Below are 7,957 nucleotides of genomic sequence, written 5' to 3'. Positions count from 1 at the left end.
GCTATAACATGAAAAAAACATAAAAAGGGCTATGACCACATGACCGTTAGTCCGATTGACTTGAAAATTGGTATGCAGTGTCTTGGACCAAGGCCCCATGTATATCTATGAGGACATTGGCGTATCTAAAAAAACATGGCCGCCATCGGCCAATGAAGTTTGAGCATCTATGAAACAAGGTTAACGAAGGCCGATCGGAACGAAACTCATTGGGCATGTTTGACTCATGGCCCTAGAGGTCTGTAAGAATTTTGAAAGAAATCGGCCACTAGTTGGCGCTAACGAGTTTTATGGCTCTGTTATCACGTGGTATTGCACACACCCCCACAATATGTATATCAATTGATAGATCTCCTCATGCTGAACAACTTTGCCTCAAGAACCATTGCTGTCAATCAAATCGTTCGTTAAATATTCACGAATATGTTAAAAACGTACTTTTGCAAACTAGTCCCTGGTTTTTTGCCCGATCGGAACCAGACCAGTCTAGGATAATTCTTTGGACTCTCTAAATCAATAATTATCAAAAAAAAGTTGAACTTTGTCATTTGTTTTGCTATAACAGGGTTATTTATAAAAGGGGGCATGACAAAATGCACCCAAAAGCCTATAAATCCTAAAGGAAAAGTCAGAACTTCACAAAAATTGATGAGCACATGTGTCATAACTTATTCAACAAGCATGCAAAGTTTCATGGAGATCGGACTATAGGTGGCGCTATAACTGTTAAAAATGTTAAAAACAATGTATTCCCTATGGTAAATTGCCATTATTGAAACTTAAAACTTAATGTCTTTTGATGCTTTTGTGCTTAAAGGCCTTAACGGCCTAAACTGCTTGAACCCCGCTAAATGCTGCTTGCAGCTTTAATTATTATTATTATTATTATTATTCTCCCCTAAAACGCATCGTGCAGCCCAAACCGTAAGGGCTAGAGCTCTGAAACTTTGTCAGATGGTAGTACAAAAATCGAGGAGAGGTTATCAAATTATGAGCCCGATTGGCCCATAGGTGGCGCTATAGCGACCAATTGCGCGAAACGGCTCATAACTCCTAGACCGTAAGTCGTACACTCAAGTGTCTTATATCATTGGAAAGCTGGTCACCTGACGAAAAAAACGTATATCTTCGATTTCATTTCCGGTATGCAAATTTTTCCGCTATTTTGAATTTTGTCGAAAAACTACTTTTGCGAACTAGTCCCTGGTTTTTTGCCCGATCGGAACCAAACCAGTGCAGAAATGTTCTCTGGAGTCTGAAGATCAATAATTATCAAAAAAATGTTGAAATTTCTATTTCCGGTCGCTAGGGGAAGCAAAATAAACGTTGTGGGAGGAGCCTATTTTACTAAATTGGCTATAACTCAAGAAGTAAATGAGTTATCTTCACCAAACTCGGTACACATGTGTACGAGTTCAATTTGAGGTCACAGTAAAAAAATAGCGACGATTGAACACTAGGTGGCGCTATAACATGAAAAAAACATAAAAAGGGCTATGACCACATGACCGTTAGTCCGATTGACTTGAAAATTGGTATGCAGTGTCTTGGACCAAGGCCCCATGTATATCTATGAGGACATTGGCGTATGTAAAAAAACATGGCCGCCATCGGCCAATGAAGTTTGAGCACCTGTGAAACAAGGTTAACGAAGGCCGATCGGAACGAAACTCGTTGGGCATGTTTGACTCATGGCCCTAGAGGTCTGTAAGAATTTTGAAAGAAATCGGCCACTAGTTGGCGCTAACGAGTTTTATGGCTCTGTTATCACGTGGTGTTGCACACACCCCCACAATATGTATATCAGTTGATAGATCTCCTCATGCTGAACAACTTTGCTTCAAGAACCATTGCTGTCAATCAAATCGTTCGTTAAATATTCACGAATATGTTAAAAACCTACTTTTGCGAACTAGTCCCTGGTTTTTTGCCCGATCGGAACCAGACCAGTCTGGGACAATTCTTTGGACTCTCTAGATCAATAATTATCCAAAAAAGTTGAACTTTGTCATTTGTTTTGCTATAACAGGGTCATTTAAAAAAGGGGGCATGACAAAATGCACCCAAAAGCCTATAAATCCTAAAGGAAAAGTCAGAACTTCACAAAAATTGATGAGCACATGTGTCATAACGTATTCAACAAGCATGCAAAGTTTCATGGAGATCGGACTATAGGTGGCGCTATAATTGTTAAAAATGTTAAAAACAATGTATACCCTATAGTAAATTGCCATTATTGAAACTTAAAACTTAATGTCTTTTGATGCTTTTGTGCTTAAAGGCCTTAAAGGCCTAAACTGCTTGAACCCCGCTAAATGCTGCTTGCAGCTTTAATTATTATTATTCTCCCCTAAAACGCATCGTGCAGCCCAAACCGTAAGGGCTAGAGCTCTGAAACTTTGTCAGATGGTAGTACAAAAATCGAGGAGAGGTTATCAAATTATGAGCCCGATTGGCCCATAGGTGGCGCTATAACAACCAATTGCGCGAAACTGCTCATAACTCCTAGACCGTAAGTCGTACACTCAAGTGTCTTATATCATTGGAAAGCTATTCACCTGACGAAAAAAACGTATATCTCCGATTTCATTTCCAGTATGCAAATTTTTCCGCCATTTTGAATTTTGTTGAAAAACTACTTTTGCAAACTAGTCCCTGGTTTTTTACCCGATTGGAACCAAACCAGTGCAGAAATGTTCTCTGGAGTCTGAAGATCAATAATTATCAAAAAATTGTTGAAATTTCTCGTTCCGGTCGCTAGGGGAAGCAAAATAAACGTTGTGGGAGGAGCTTATTTTGCTAAAATGGCTATAACTCGAGAAGTAAATGAGATATCTTCACCAAACTCGGTACACATGTGTAAGAGTTCAATTTGAGGTCACAGTAAAAAAATAGCGACGATTGAACACTAGGTGGCGCTATAATATGAAAAAAACATAAAAAGGGCTATGACCACATGACCGTTAGTCCGATTGACTTGAAAATTGGTATGCAGTGTCTTGGACCAAGGCCCCATGTATATCTATGAGGACATTGGCGTATCTAAAAAAACATGGCCGCCATCGGCCAATGAAGTTTGTGCATCTATGAAACAAGGTTAACGAAGGCCGATCGGAACGAAACTCGTTGGGCATGTTTGACTCATGGCCCTAGAGGTCTGTAAGAATTTTGAAAGAAATCGGCCACTAGTTGGCGCTAACGAGTTTTATGGCTCTGTTATCACGTGGTGTTGCACACACCCCCACAATATGTATATCAATTGATAGATCTCCTCACGCTGAACAACTTTGCCTCAAGAACCATTGCTGTCAATCAAATCGTTCGTTAAATTTTCACGAATATGTTAAAAACGTACTTTTGCGAACTAGTCCCTGGTTTTTTGCCGGATCGGAACCAGACCAGTATAGGACAATTCTTTGGACACTCTAGATCAATAATTATCAAAAAAAGTTGAACTTTGTCATTTGTTTTGCTATAACAGGGTCATTAATAAAAGGGGGCATGACAAAATGCACCCAAAAGCCTATAAATCCTAAAGGAAAAGTCAGAACTTCACAAAAATTGATGAGCACATGTGTCATAAATTATTCAACAAGCATGCAAAGTTTCATGGAGATCGGACTATAGGTGGCGCTATAACTGTTAAAAATGTTAAAAACAATGTATTCCCTATGGTAAATTGCTATTATTGAAACTTAAAACTTAATGTCTTTTGATGCTTTTGTGCTTAAAGGCCTTAAAGGCCTAAACTGCTTGAACCCCGCTAAATGCTGCTTGCAGCTTTAATTATTATTATTATTATTCTCCCCTAAAACGCATCGTGCAGCCCAAACCGTAAGTGCTGGAGCTCTGAAACTTTGTCAGATGGTAGTACAAAAATCGAGGAGAGGTTATCAAATTATGAGCCCGATTGGCCCATAGGTGGCGCTATAGCGACCAATTGCGCGAAACGGCTCATAACTCCTAGACCGTAAGTCGTACACTCAAGTGTCTTATATCATTGGAAAGCTGGTCACCTGACGAAAAAAACGTATATCTCCGATTTCATTTCCGGTATGGAAATTTTTCCGCCATTTTGAATTTTGTCGAAAAACTACTTTTGCGAACTAGTCCCTGGTTTTTTGCCCGATCGGAACCAAACCAGTGCAGAAATGTTCTCTGGAGTCTGAAGATCAATAATTATCAAAAAAATGTTGAAATTTCTATTTCCGGTCGCTAGGGGAAGCAAAATAAACGTTGTGGGAGGAGCCTATTTTACTAAATTGGCTATAACTCAAGAAGTAAATGAGATATCTTCACCAAACTCGGTACACATGTGTACGAGTTCAATTTGAGGTGACAGTAAAAAAATAGCGACGATTGAACACTAGGTGGCGCTATAACATGAAAAAAACATAAAAAGGGCTATGACCACATGACCGTTAGTCCGATTGACTTGAAAATTGGTATGCAGTGTCTTGGACCAAGGCCCCATGTATATCTATGAGGACATTGGCGTATGTAAAAAAACATGGCCGCCATCGGCCAATGAAGTTTGAGCACCTGTGAGACAAGGTTAACGGAGGCCCATCGGAACGAAACTCGATGGGCATGTTCGACTCATGGCCCTAGAGGTCTGTAAGAATTTTGAAAAAAATCGGCCACTAGTTGGCGCTAACGAGTTTTATGGCTCTGTTATCACGTGGTGTTGCACACACCCCCACAATATGTATATCAATTGATAGATCTCCTCATGCTGAACAACTTTGCCTCAAGAACCATTGCTGTCAATCAAATCGTTCGTTAAAAATTCACGAATATGTTAAAAACGTACTTTTGCGAACTAGTCCCTGGTTTTTTGCCCGATCGGAACCAGACCAGTCTGGGACAATTCTTTGGACTCTCTAGATCAATAATTATCAAAAAAAGTTGAACTTTGTCATTTGTTTTGCTATAACAGGGTCATTTAAAAAAGGGGGCATGACAAAATGCACCCAAAAGCCTGAAAAATCCTAAAGGAAAAGTCAGAACTTCACAAAAATTGATGAGCATATGTGTCATAACGTATTCAACAAGCATGAAAAGTTTCATGGAGATCGGACTATAGGTGGCGCTATAATTGTTAAAAATATTAAAAACAATGTATACCCTATAGTAAATTGCCATTATTAAAACTTAAAACTTAATGTCTTTTGATGCTTTTGTGCTTAAAGGCCTTAAAGGCCTAAACTGCTTGAACCCCGCTAAATGCTGCTTGCAGCTTTAATTATTATTATTATTATTATTATTATTATTCTCCCCTAAAACGCATCGTGCAGCCCAAACCATAAGTGCTGGAGCTCTGAAACTTTGTCAGATGGTAGTACAAAAATCGAGGAGAGGTTATCAAATTATGACCCCGATTGGCCCATAGGTGGCGCTATAGCGACCAATTGCGCGAAACTGCTCATAACTCCTAGACCGTAAGTCGTACACTGAAGTGTCTTATATCATTGGAAAGCTGGTCACCTGATGAAAAAAATTTATATCTCCGATTTCATTTCCGTCATGATAGATTTTCCGTCATTTTGAATTTTGTCGAAAAACTACTTTTGCGAACTAGTCCCTGGTTTTTTACCCGATTGGAACCAAACCAGTGCAGAAATGTTCTCTGGACTCTGAAGATCAATAATTATCAAAAAAATGTTGAAATTTCTCGTTCCGGTCGCTAGGGGAAGCAAAATAATCGTTGTGGGAGGAGCCTATTTTACTAAAATGGCTATAACTCGAGAAGTAAATGAGATATCTTCACCAAACTCGGTACACATCTGTTCGAGTTCAATTTGAGGTCACAGTAAAAAAATAGCGACGATTGAACACTAGGTGGCGCTATAACATGAAAAAAACATAAAAAAGGCTATGACCACATGACCGTTAGTCCGATTGACTTGAAAATTGGTATGCAGTGTCTTGGACCAAGGCCCCATGTATACCTATGAGGACATTGGCGTATCTAAAAAAACATGGCCGTCATCGGCCAATGAAGTTTGAGCATCTATGAAACAAGGTTAACGAAGGCCGATCGGAACGAAACTCATTGGGCATGTTTGACTCATGGCCCTAGAGGTCTGTAAGAATTTTGAAAGAAATCGGCCACTAGTTGGCGCTAACGAGTTTTATGGCTCTGTTATCACGTGGTGTTGCACACACCCCCACAATATGTATATCAATTGATAGATCTCCTCATGCTGAACAACTTTGCCTCAAGAACCATTGCTGTCAATCAAATCGTTCGTTAAATATTCACGAATATGTTAAAAACGTACTTTTGCAAACTAGTCCCTGGTTTTTTGCCCGATCGGAACCAGACCAGTCTAGGATAATTCTTTGGACTCTCTAAATCAATAATTATCAAAAAAAGTTGAACTTTGTCATTTGTTTTGCTATAACAGGGTCATTTATAAAAGGGGGCATGACAAAATGCACCCAAAAGCCTATAAATCCTAAAGGAAAAGTCAGAACTTCACAAAAATTGATGAGCACATGTGTCATAACTTATTCAACAAGCATGCAAAGTTTCATGGAGATCGGACTATAGGTGGCGCTATAACTGTTAAAGATGTTAAAAACAATGTATTCCCTATGGTAAATTGCTATTATTGAAACTTAAACCTTAATGTCTTTTGATGCTTTTGTGCTTAAAGGCCTTAACGGCCTAAACTGCTTGAACCCCGCTAAATGCTGCTTGCAGCTTTAATTATTATTATTCTCCCCTAAAACGCATCGTGCAGCTCAAACCGTAAGGGCTAGAGCTCTGAAACTTTGTCAGATGGTAGTACAAAAATCGAGGAGAGGTTATCAAATTATGAGCCCGATTGGCCCATAGGTGGCGCTATAGCGACCAATTGCGCGAAACGGCTCATAACTCCTAGACCGTAAGTCGTACACTCAAGTGTCTTATATCATTGGAAAGCTGGTCACCTGACGAAACAAACGTATATCTCCGATTTCATTTCCGGTATGGAAATTTTTCCGCCATTTTGAATTTTGTTGAAAAACTACTTTTGCGAACTAGTCCCTGGTTTTTTGCCCGATCGGAACCAAACCAGTGCAGAAATGTTCTCTGGAGTCTGAAGATCAATAATTATCAAAAAAATGTTGAAATTTCTATTTCCGGTCGCTAGGGGAAGCAAAATAAACGTTGTGGGAGGAGCCTATTTTACTAAATTGGCTATAACTCAAGAAGTAAATGAGATATCTTCACCAGACTCGGTACACATGTGTACGAGTTCAATTTGAGGTCACAGTAAAAAAATAGCGACGATTGAACACTAGGTGGCGCTATAATATGAAAAAAACATAAAAAGGGCTATGACCACATGACCGTTAGTCCGATTGACTTGAAAATTGGTATGCAGTGTCTTGGACCAAGGCCCCATGTATATCTATGAGGACATTGGCGTATCTAAAAAAACATGGCCGCCATCGGCCAATGAAGTTTGTGCATCTATGAAACAAGGTTAACGAAGGCCGATCAGAACGAAACTCGTTGGGCATGTTTGACTCATGGCCCTAGAGGTCTGTAAGAATTTTGAAAGAAATCGGCCACTAGTTGGCGCTAACGAGTTTTATGGCTCTGTTATCACGTGGTGTTGCACACACCCCCACAATATGTATATCAATTGATAGATCTCCTCACGCTGAACAACTTTGCCTCAAGAACAATTGCTGTCAATCAAATCGTTCGTTAAATATTCACGAATATGTTAAAAACGTACTTTTGCGAACTAGTCCCTGGTTTTTTGCCGGATCGGAACCAGACAAGTCTAGGACAATTCTTTGGACACTCTAGATCAATAATTATCAAAAAAAAGTTGAACTGTGTCATTTGTTTTGCTATAACAGGGTCATTAATAAAAGGGGGCATGACAAAATGCACCCAAAAGCCTATAAATCCTAAAGGAAAAGTCAGAACTTCACAAAAATTGATGAGCACATG

The sequence above is a fragment of the Pimephales promelas genome, chromosome 13, assembly GCF_988280905.1.
Source record: "Pimephales promelas chromosome 13, fPimPro1.hap1.1, whole genome shotgun sequence".
NCBI classification, from domain to species: domain Eukaryota; kingdom Metazoa; phylum Chordata; class Actinopteri; order Cypriniformes; family Leuciscidae; genus Pimephales; species Pimephales promelas.
Note: the sequence above shows the minus strand (reverse complement) of the source record.